This window comes from Anser cygnoides, chromosome 9, assembly GCF_040182565.1.
Source record: "Anser cygnoides isolate HZ-2024a breed goose chromosome 9, Taihu_goose_T2T_genome, whole genome shotgun sequence".
Classification (NCBI taxonomy): domain Eukaryota; kingdom Metazoa; phylum Chordata; class Aves; order Anseriformes; family Anatidae; genus Anser; species Anser cygnoides.
Genome location: NC_089881.1, coordinates 6260316 through 6272652, shown reverse-complemented (window position 1 = coordinate 6272652; position 12337 = coordinate 6260316). Strand labels below are relative to the sequence as shown.

The following is a 12337-nucleotide window of genomic DNA, read 5'->3' as shown; positions in this document are numbered from 1 at the left end:
GGCTGAGTGAACCCCACCTCAGATATCAGAGTCTTGCACGTAGCTAAAGCTCTACTCTCTCTTTGCAGAATTATTCTGTTTTTGTTTTCTCATACTTTACTTCATGGGCTGAAGGGAAAGAAAAATCAATTTAGATAATAGTGTACCATCTAGGACACCTATTAAACCTGTTTCTTACCAACTAAAGATTTTGTGGATTGCTGAGGGTATCCATCTTTATGCCTGGCTTACAAAGGAAGTAAAAACTCAGTGTCATACCCAGTTAAATCAAAAGAATGTTCATGAATCACTGCAGTTAACTCAGGGTCAGGACAAGGTTTGAAGCAAGAAAAGAAAGCATGTTCAAAGAAGATCAAAAGTAGTTAGGCATTTTGGCTACATCATTTAGCTCATATATTTTAAGCATATGCAAGACACCTCTTTTTTGTTTTATCCTTTTCTGAACAGAGAAGAAATATTTTATTGAACAAAATGGCCTTTGAAAGACAGAATTGCGCCACCCTAGAGAAGGTGTAGAACACTTAGTTTGCATACATCAAAAAGTAGTTCATCTCTTCTCTTAAAATATCACATGGTTTACAAATTATTAGATTTCAATTATTTTGGATATTTTAGCACTTGATAGGTTTTAAACTGGAAGCTTTAATTCCTGTGAGAATATTTCTGCTAAAATATAGCCAGAGATAAGTCCATAAGGCGATATTAAAATGTTTCAGTGTACACTTCATGACCACTGGCCTTTGCTCGGTTGATGTGGATGAACATGCCAGAGCGAAGTGGCTTATTTCTTAATTTTTATTTATTTACTTATGTATTTCAAATCATAGCTCTTAGAATAGGTAGTAAGTCTTACACGTGAATAATCCTGTGAGGAAAAAGCAAGAGTATGAGTTCAGTCCCTACTGGGCTTGAAACAACCTGTATATATGTCTAAACAGTGAGAAGATATCAGCTGAAACTTTTACCAATTGATTGCACGTTCTTAGAAAATTCAACCAACTTTTACTTGTTTTGCTTCTTATAAAGTTACGTATTTCATCTGGAATATTATCTGTGCACAAATGTTCCATATTCCTCTTAAATTTCAGGCAAATCTGTTGACAATTGTGTGTATCTCATTCTGTATTTTGTGCTTCTAGGAGAAGAAAAATAGAAAGAAATAGCAAGAAAGGACATCTGATTTTCTGCACAATAATCAATATAGACACCTTGGATATGCAGCAGTTCTTAAATAAGAGCTAACATAGGTCTTGTTTTTGTAAAGAACCTTTGGTCTACAATGCTGATTGAATATCAACTCCTAGATTAATACTGACAAGTACTGTGACTCTAATCTGAGCCGTAACTGAGAACCTACAGATGGCGCCCTGTTTTTCACCATCTATCTGGTCAATAGTAAATTAAGTTTTATGAGTCAGCTGGTAATTAGGAATGGGCATGTTCATTTTTCCTTACTTAAAATTTATTTGAATGTTGTGGGATTTATGTTTGATTCAGATGTTATTGCATTTATGTTCTCCTTAGGAAAGCCTGCAAGATAAAAGAAGGAGTGAATAACAGGGAGGAAAAAAAGTGTTTTGCAAGAAACAAAATAAACAAAAACCTCTGGTAGTCATGCTACAGATAACGTCTTTCTCTATTTGCCAGCCTAACTTCAGAAGATATTCTTATATTTTGTCTGCTTAATAAACTCTATTGTATTAAAAGAGGAAAAACTAAATCCTTAAGAAAACATTTTCATATTCCTTAAATTGTTGCAGAACATCTTCCTGAGGTACGTTTTATTCTTTTGAACTTAAATCTTTTAGGATTTTATTTACTGCTTTCTCCTCCATGCCTTTCAAATCATTCCTAACAATTATTCCTAAATAATATCTAAACAGGCCACACCAGGAGAGTGCTACACTTCAAAACACTTATTAGAATTCTAGCTCTGTTTGTTCAAATGGAAGGGCATCTATCAAATATAACTTGAAGGATTTTCCTTCCTGCCTCTTTAAAACTGTAGTCTGTGACCACGTGGAAAGTTCCACTTATGGTGTAAAAACAGAAAATATTGTCTTGGACAGTGTATGATGCATTGGGCAGTTTCTAAAAGCCAATTAACGTAGGTTATCTCCTTCTGAAACATGAAATAAAGAGACTGAGGAGGCTTAGAGATTTTTCTCCTTTTTTTTCCCCTCCCCACCTTTAATTTGAAGTTGTTCATAGAGTGTATGTATGGTATAGTCTTGGGTTAAAGCACAGTATAATGTTAGGCTTTATTCTTTTGTGGCTTAGTTGCTGGAAAAACAGATGCATTTTGATTATGGTTCTGCTAACACATCCCAGAATCTGTTGGTGGGAGTATGGGTGCCTGGAGGCTGAAGATGGAGAAGGTATGAAGTATGGAGGTGTTCATAGACAGGGGGAAGAGAGAAATGTTTCCATCTATTTATGTAGCTAAAAGAGAATCTGAGAATCTTAGAACCAACTGCTTCGGGGACACCTGAAATGACATTTCTTACCTGAGTAAATGGCCTAAGTAACTGTTGGTGGCAAGGAAAGTTGGCAGTGGCTGTATTTGAAGGAAGACAGAAGTTGGAAGGGTTTCAGCTGTCTGGAGCTTCATAGGCATCTTGTTCTTTGCTACACAGCAGAGGGGAGTTTGGCAGTGTTAGGACTAGCTAGCAGTCATTGATCGGTCAAAGAACAGCAAATAATGTATTACCATAAATACCTTACGAAAGGCAACATTTATATCATTGTCAAATTTTTCAAAGTCCATAAATTGCAACTGGATCGTGAAAAACGTTGCATTGAGGGTATTGCATCAAGGATTACGAAGTCCTAAATCTCTAGCTGCCCCTTTAACAGGGGAGCATGTTCTTAATCTGAATTAAGATATGAAAATCAGTAGATGCTTTCTATTTGAAGGGAGGATGAAGGAGATTCAAAATACAGTTTAAATTTGTTTTTAAGTATTTTAGACTGAAGAAAAATATATGCATTTTATTTCAACCTATTTTATTTCAACCTAGTTTTCCTAATGAAAAGAGATTAATATCATCAAATTATTTGTCCATCTCGTGCCTAATAACTCAATACAACCAAATTTGACAGTAGAGTAATGGTTTTAATGAAGAGTTGAATAGAGGAGAAAGAGACAATAAAGGCGATACCATGATGTGAGTTCAACAGTCAGGCCTTGGCAGGGTCCACACTGCCTGTGCCTTGTTTGGTGCAGGGTGGGCAGAAGGACAGGGTGAAAAGAAGCTGAGGATATTGAGAGACTTTGGAGGACACTGGGGCATTGAGATAAGAAGCTGGTGGAGACAATACAGAAGGTGGACTCCTACGTGTAAAAATGGATATGGTGTTAAACAAAGTGTAGGGACTTCAGGCACAAATCTGCTGAAGTGAGGTTTAACAAGTTAAATAGACATAAATTGTTATATAAACAATGAGACATTACTCCTACGTTTGCATATAAATATGTTCAACTAGCCTTTAAGTCTTGAAATTAAAAATTTGTTTTCCAACATAGTAAACACACATGGGAAAAAGGAGGAAAAAAAAACAAAACAAAAAAAAAAAACACTCTTAAAACCAGTAAAATCTTTCAGAAAAAGAAACAATTCCTACATCAATAATGCAGTGAGTTACGACTAGTAATGCAGCACGGAAATCTGAACAAACCTCAGCTTTCTTCATCTATATTTTTAGCTTGACAGTGTTCCTTTAAAGAGTAGGTTTTCTAACAAGTCTGCAGAAAGCCTGCTGTGAGGAGAGGGTGAACACAGAGGAAAAGGTAGGGCCAATGTATCGTTCTGTGTTATAGAAAGACAGATTTATGGTTTAGGGTCTGTCTTTATCAGGTCAATCTGTTTTGTAGATTGAGTATTAAAATGACTAGCTCTGGACAAATCCTTGCCCTGCTGAGAACATTAAAATGTCAAAGTTTAATATAGAGTAATGGGAGAGAACTCGACTTGAGAAGGAGATAAAGTGAAATTCCTAAAACAGATTTTAAGACTGCTGCGAACCCTTTTTGTCTGTCTTGAATAAGTGTGTTCCACTTTAATGAGATTATTCAGAGGCTCCCATCAGGTTTTATGCACAATTTTCTGCTGGTTTTCCAACAAAGACTTCTTTCTGTTTTTCAATAGAATTTCCCTTCTATTCGGATAACAGTAATGTCTTTATAGTTGATCAAATGTAGTCAAGTTAGCTGACAGGGAAATTATTATAAACAATTATTGTCCTGATTTATTTATTTCAATTGCATTGATATTTATTTTGTCGTTTGGCTGCCTTTTCAAGTTTCTCCTTAGTAGCTTGTGCAATCCAGTTGCAAGAGCTTTGCCCTCCCCTATCCCAGGCTGGCTGCATCTTTAAATTTGTGGGGTATTATTTCCCTGCTGTGTCCTATCATTCTGTCTGAGGAAAAGGGAATTAAAACCTATTCAGAAGAAAGGAAAATAGAAGAAGGGCAGGGATAGCCTGGTGCTGCTATCATTTGCATACCCCATAAAATTCATTTCAGCCAAATCTGTTCCCTGTTGTTATGAAAGAAAAATAAGGCACATCTTAATTTTGTACTTCAGCCATTGTTTCTCCCAAGGGGAAAGGAGTTATTGTAATTCCAGCTTTGTGGAAATGTGTAAAGCTTTTACTCATCTTGTGCACAAAACTGATAACCCATGCAGTTGGGACTGCTTATTTATTTCTTATTAATTCATTTCAGTCTTTATAATTCAACTGAGCATTCAGCATTTGTAAAGTGATTCTGGAAAATTATTTTTCATAAGTAATAGTAAACACTGGCGTTGCTTCCTGGCAGGGAATGAAAATGATTCATACAATTCCCAGTGGCCTAATGAGCAGAAACAGGGACTGGAGCCATGAATAGCTCATTGGCTGAAGTTTGGCAGCAGAAAAAGCCATGTTGATCAGCTGTGCCTTGACTAGCAGGCATCTTTCGAATCAGTTGGAATTACTTACTGTAAGGCTTATGAAGGGCACAGAGAGAAGATTTGGCAGACAAATTTGGAGCAGGGGCAGATGGAGAAAGAAGAAAACTTCATACCTGAAAAACAAAATTAGCTGCAAACAGTGTTTTACTTTCTCCTATGTCTTTGTCAGGATTCGTAATGATATCAAGTTTTATATTCTGTGAAGCAATCCAGCGAGCTTCCAAAGTACGCTCAAGATTTTACAGCCTATGCAAATTCAGTGCTGTGAGGTCTGCCAAGTTCTTGGTATTTAAATGGGACTTCAAACAATTCCATTGTCAGCCATTACACAGGAAATTCTTCCTCTTTCTCTTGTTTGCTTTTAAGTAAATCCAGTTCCAACTTAATTGTGATTTGGATTTCTATCGTCAAAAATCTGCAAGGGAGCCAATCAAAGCAACTTAAAAAACATAAGTAAGAGTGGTAAACAGATCCTGAAAGTGAAATATATGAAACAAAATCTCATCAAGTAATGAACTGACACAATTTTCCCATTTCTCTTCTTTTTGTTTCACAACAGCTAGATTGTCAGATGACTCATATGCTTTGATTTGAAATAAGTGAATCTGCAGACACATCTTATTTGTATTGCTGCCTTTTGTCAGTGTGAATTAGCGAGGCTTTCAAAAAGCTGTATAATTTAGAACAGTTTACAGTTGCTATTATACTGTTAGGATATTTTGTTTTCTTCACATCCAACATTATTGTTTAAGTATTTGTTGTGCTGTGATCCATAGGCCGTTGCAGAGAATACTTGTCTTTCCATTGGCTGCAGGAGACTCCGTATCAGCTTTTAAGAACGCTTTGACTCATTCCACTAACTTCATACTCAGAATAAGGCACTTTCAGCCCTTCTGTTGAGTCTAAAGAAAGCTCCTAGTCTGTATTCAGAAGAAAATAACAACTGTTTAAGTTTATGCACTTCAGTAAATGCATTTGTGTAGATGGTCTTGATCAAGCTGAAAGATACTTCCACATAGAGGAGGATTACTACCATGAGCCAGGTTGACAGGAGTGGGCTGTACCAGCAGCCTGAAGCATATTCAGTTCCTTCTAATGCTATTTTCAAACCACTGATATAACAATGAGGAAAAACAATTTCTGTATAAATTCTTGCATGATTTCAAAGGGAAATATCAGTCATTTTGGGGGGTAATTTCAAACATTTATCTAATAACTGTTAATGAAATAAGGAATAGAAAAAATACCCGAGCCTCATATTGTTAAGAGAAAAATGGCGAACAGAATGGAGAATGGAATACAGTGAATAAATAGAGTAAGGAGCAATGAAACACTAATATATAGATTTTATCCTTCTGCACTGCAACCCAGGTGGTTGTTTCATGTAACTGAAGTTCTTTTTACCAGCAGTAATGAACAACTGTACTTTAAAGTATATGGCTGTGCACATAACTATAATACTACAGGAAAGCCCATTAGCAATTACTAGGAACATGAAAAAAGAAAAGGCTACTCTTTTGCTATCTGCACATGCTAGTCATCCTGGCTAAGTGAGCTCATTAGAAAAACAAAATGGTTTTGTTTGATCATGGTGTAAATAGTACCCTACAGGGACCTCAGCAAGTGTTCCCTAACCCCAAAGCCAATGTGTGAAGCCCATGTTCTTCTCATGGGGTTGGGAAAATAATAATAAATAAAAAAATCACAGTGCTCTGCATACCACAGTAGCACCCTCCAGTTTCTCACTTTTTAATATCACAGTGTGTAAAAATGGCTACCAAATGTAAATAAAAGGTAACAGAAAATTTGTTCATAGGTTGTTTTCCCCTCCGTGTATTTTGGGAAACAAACCAAAAATGCTTTTTATTACATATTTTTTATTACATACTTGATGTTAGCTGAGTTCCTGCCTTATACATCAGAGTCTTTAACATGCATATGTGCACATGTAGTGGAGAGAGCTCCTAAATTGAAAACAAAATTTTGGAAAAGGAAAACACAAAGTTAAATTTCTTTCCTCAAAAGAGGAGGCAAGCTCAGTAGTTTTCTCTGCAAACTGTTATTTTTATAATAGTGTTATCTTGATTTATTGGGAAGACAATTATGTTTAGCTGAGTCAATTAATAATTGAACACTTTCATTGGTTTTCCAAATCATTGTCAAACAAATGGGGAGGCTTTTAATTTTCTCAGCTTGAAAGATGACTTTGTTGCTCCCAAGGGAGTCCTTTGCAGCTTTTCCTGGACTCCTCAGGATCCCATCCTTAAAGCTTTTTTTTCTTTCTTTTCCTTTGTTTTCCTTTTTTCTTTCTTTTTCCTTTTTTCTGTATGAAGATTAGATTAGATTATAATAAACACATTAAATAAATATATAATTAGTTAAATATATATATTCAATATTATCTATTTATCTAATATATTTATATACAATATATAAATATTTATAAATAATATATAATATTATATATTAAAATATTATATTATAATTATAATATAATATATACATTATGTATGATATATATATATAATTAGATTATAATAAATTGAAATTGAAAATGTTTACATGGAAGGTAGTTCTGTAAGTGACCATAAATGACATAGGTCTTGAGGTTGAGGAGAAGGAATTATAAAATCTATGGAATTTAGAAATTAGTATTAAGTAAACACAAAGAATATATTAAAAAACAAACAAAACCTTTGGGGAGATAATCACAGTATCACAGATTTCTAGGTTGGAAGAGACCTCAAGATCATCGAGTCCAACCTCCGACCTAACACTAAGTACTCCACTAAACCATATCGCTAAGCTCTACATCTAAACGTCTTTTAAAGACCTCCAGGCATGGTGACTCAACCACCTCCCTGGGCAGCCCGTTCCAATGCTTAATAACCCTTTCGGTAAAGAAGTACTTCCTAACATCCAACCTAAACCTTCCCTGTCGCAACTTTCGCCCATTCCCCCTCGTCCTGTCACCAGGCACGTAGGAGAACAGACCAACCCCCACCTCTTTACAGCCTCCTTTAAGGTAACTGTAGAGAGCGATAAGGTCGCCCCTGAGCCTCCTCTTCTCCAGGCTGAACAAGCCCAGCTCCCTCAGCCGCTCCTCGTAAGACTTGTTCTCCAGACCCCTCACCAGCTTGGTCGCCCTTCTCTGGACTCGCTCAAGCACGTCCATGTCCTTCCTGTAGCGAGGGGCCCAAAACTGAACACAGTACTCGAGGTGTGGCCTCACCAGAGCCGAGTACAGGGGGACAATCACTTCCCTAGCCCTGCTGGCCACACTGCTTCTTATGCAGGCCAGGATGCTGTTGGCCTTCTTGGCCACCTGGGCACACTGCTGGCTCATATTCAGCCGACTATCAACCAATACTCCCAGGTCCTTCTCGGCCAGGCAGCTTTCCAGCCACTCATCTCCCAGCCTGTAGCTCTGCTTGGGGTTGTTGCGCCCCAGGTGCAGGACCCGGCACTTGGCCTTGTTGAACTTCATGCAGTTGACCTCAGCCCATCGCTCCAGCCTATCCAGATCCTCCTGCAGAGCCTTCCTGCCCTCGAGCAGATCGACACACGCACTTAGCTTGGTGTCATCTGCAAACTTACTGAGGGTGCACTGGACGCCCTCATCCAGATCATCGATAAAGATATTAAAGAGGACCGGCCCCAGCACTGAGCCCTGGGGGACACCACTAGTGACCAGCCTCCAACCAGATTTGACTCCATTCACCACAACTCTCTGGGCCCGGCTATCCAGCCAGTTTCTAACCCAGCGAAGCGTACGCTCAATCATTGGGAAAAGGCAATAGGAACTGTAGAGTCCTTAAAGAAATGCTACTAAGAGTGTGAATTCAAACCATTCTGTTGTGGGCAATGAATAGGAAGTGTTATGCCAGATCAAATTCACAAAATCATGAAGTTTTTTCTGTCATTAAATTAAAGGAAACAGGAATTCATAACAAAGATCAAACATAAAAGTATAGTTTCCAATAGAATCAGGTCTGAAGCATACAATGTAGCTCATTTATCAGAAGATATCAAATGACTTATAAGTCTAATAATAGCATGAGGAAAACCAGAAAAGGGTTAATGTGCTACGAAGTGGAGCAGGAAAGCTTTATTTTATTGTTTGCTTGCTCTTGATGTGGGTAAATTGTTCAGCTGTGGTCAAGTGGTAACCATAGCAAGTGGTGGGTAAGGTATCATCTTCAAATCCTGAAAAATAAACAAACAACAAACAAAACCACCACTACTTTGACAATTCTTGTCAAATTGATTCGGCCAAGTTAACTTGACCTGAGGAATTTTAAAGTACTTGCCAATGAACACAGAGAGCCATAAGTAGGTGCAGATGCTGAGGGAGTGAAAAAGCACAAACGTGTCTTGATAAAGACGGGGTCAGTTAATTAAATTTGGTTCTTGGAGAAATACTGAAATAAATTACCAAACTAAACATTTGTGGCCACAAAGACATCAGTGCAATTCAAAGTAAGTTTGGGCAAATCATCAAGATTAATAAAGTATGGGGTCATGCAAAATTGATAAATTATAATTTTCTAAACAATATTAAAACAAAAGGAGGTGCTGAGAGGCATTTCTATGGGTAGCTATTCTTCATACAATGTTATTTCTTATTTTTACAATAAAGATGTGATAAAATAGAGATACATGGGTTATATTTGCTAAATCTGTAAAGACACCAAACAGGGAGAGCGTGCAGTTTGTTACGCTGTCGCAAGGAAAATGGGCTGTGGATTGTTTAGGTCCCTCTTGATTCTTGATTCAGGTCCCTCTTGAATCTTGATTGATTATTCTTCCAGGAGAAAATGGTCTGGATGCAATTTTATGTCATGTCCTGCAGTGAACTTTGTATTGAATACTCTCTGTACAAAAATGAAGTAAATCCCTGGAATGGTTGCTAAATATAAAGCACAATACCGTCTGTCCGTTGTGAAGTAAAACTGCTCAGGTGAGCAAGAAGGGTGTGTTCCTTCACTTTAGAAGAACATTGAAGAGCTGTGTGATTTTTATTGATTGCTGAGACTGCAGAATGTTATAGCTAGCTGCTAGCTTGAGATCACAAACGAGGTCAGTGGCATGTATTTTAACTCTAAGTTGTGAGGTTACTCGGGGCATCTTTACAATAAAAGCTATTCTCCAGATCTTGTCCATAACACAACACAGAACTGTTGGCTGTTAAAAAGCAGTGTTGAACTTCATGAGCCACACCATAAATTTGAGATAAAAAACAAACAAAAATAACACACCAAACCTGTCCATGTTTGCGTAGTGGAGTTAACTTGAATCTCATTCACTTTGTTTAATGTATATACTCACAACAGCGTAGAAACACCTTCAATGAAAAATACCAAAGGATCAAACATATCTGTACTGTAAGCAGTGCAAATACGTCACCAAGGAAATATTTTTCTTTCTTCTTTATGCTATCTCTAAATCCATCTTCAGGAGCATTTTGTGGTGAACAAGGACTATATACAAAACAATGGTCTGAAATGCTTCTGTAAAATACAGCAGCAAAACCTCTCAGATTCCCACAGAATCACTGTATAAGGCATAACCACCTTTTGCAGGCACATCATTCAAAATTAAGCCATGCTATTTCTTTGTTTTACTTTTTTGTTTAGGAAAGCACCATCACGTAAATCAAAATTCAGCTTTGCTGCTTATTTTTATTTTGATCTTGAGAGGTCAGTGGAAATTAAATGTCCTCCTCTTTCTTTGAACAACTTCGGGGTTTTATTTCCTTTCATAAAATCTTACTTTTTTATATATAAATATTATTTTGTTTATTAAATAGCTAAGCTAATATAGCAAAAACAACAGAGAGGCAGCTGAAGAATTGCAAACAGAATAATTAGGAGATCAATAAACAGCTCAGTAATTCTGAGATGACTTTGAAGTGACCTTACATAATAAAGAAGCCTAAAGATGTGTAGGACATACAAATCTTAAATGATAGTTACTGTGCCAAAAGAATTTGAGTAGGTTGGTAATGCTGATTTAGCTGTCTTAATGAGGTTGAGCTCTGCAAGTCATAGAATAAAGGAACAGTGGGGAGAACAAAAGAAGCATACACAGTAAAGAAATACTCATGAAAAAAATATATATACGTGAAAGAAAGTCAAAAGAAATAATAAAATGAAGTAAAGAGGTAAGGACTGAACGTGATAAACTAACACATAGTGATATTCAACCAAAATCCCCTCCATAATTCCAGGTAAAGCATATTTCCATTCTGATGCACAGTATTTTAACTGCATATATCACAGGTAATGAGACTAAAAGCCAGGGCTCTTGCATAACAGAAGATGACACTTTCAGGCCCTCCAGTACAAACTTTGATTATGAAGGTGCATGCTTTCTTTATTTTCTTTTGAGATCAGTTATTTGAGGTCAGTTAGGTACAGAAAAAATTCTTGGACTTCGGTTATTTTCCTGAAACACTTAGCATTTCCCCAAGGCTAACAGTGATATGATTTGATTTTATTTAACTTTTCAAGTGATTCTGTTTTAAATAAGCAAAAAGGGCTTTTTACTGCACTCATGGTATTTAATGTGTAGTGTTCAAGAAGCTTCTAAGGGTTCTTTCCCTTTGCACTAGACAGACCTATTCTATAGAATTGCTGTTCTATTTTTTGTCAATTAAACAGTTGAGAAATTGCACAAAAAGACTTATTTATTTACACTGTGATCATTCCAACCTCCTCCTGTAAAGCCAATGCAACCTTTTCTGTATCCATGGTTGGAACAGAGTGTGTTACCTATGCCATCAACAGTTTGTCCAGACGTAACTTGTGTACTTTCACTTGGAGGAAGATGGTATGAACCTGCAGCAGCAAAAGCTTCCGCATGAGCTGTGCAAACCCAACAGGATACCTGTGTTGTGATAGATTGCCAACATGTCACATATTTTAGAGGAGGGAACAATAGTAATAAAAATAGTAATGAAAGAAGGAAAAAGGGGGAGAAAGACACTTCAGTTTCAAGATGTCAATAGGCATGTCAAATCAGCTCTAATTTGAACTTCTGTGTAGAGGTAGCCTTCAGTAGTCATCTTGATTGCTACTGTTTGCAGTGCATGGCCAGGATTCTGGTACTTGGCTAGGTAAGCTGTAACAAAAAATATCCTACTTGTAGTTAGGTACTTGGGAAAAGTATGAACTGTTTGGGAGCTGAATGTAAACATAGAGCAAGTTATTGAATTACGGGTTTATTCAGAATTATTTTCCAGTGATAGGTTTGAAGAAGCAGAAAGAACAATGGAATAGGAAGATGATGTTAGCCTAAAAAAAAAAAAAAAGAAAAAAGTAAAGCTTCACTTGTTTTGCTTCTTGTGTTAGAAAATATAATACCAGGCAACCAGTACTGTG

General features: G+C 36.9%; 1 protein-coding gene across 1 annotated transcript in view; it reads left to right on the top strand.

Moving 5' to 3' along the window:
* The window catches only part of LOC106040346 (uncharacterized), a 596086-nt gene that overhangs the window by 328306 nt on the left and 255443 nt on the right, over positions 1-12337 (top strand). The gene's annotated exons all lie outside the window — the stretch shown is intronic.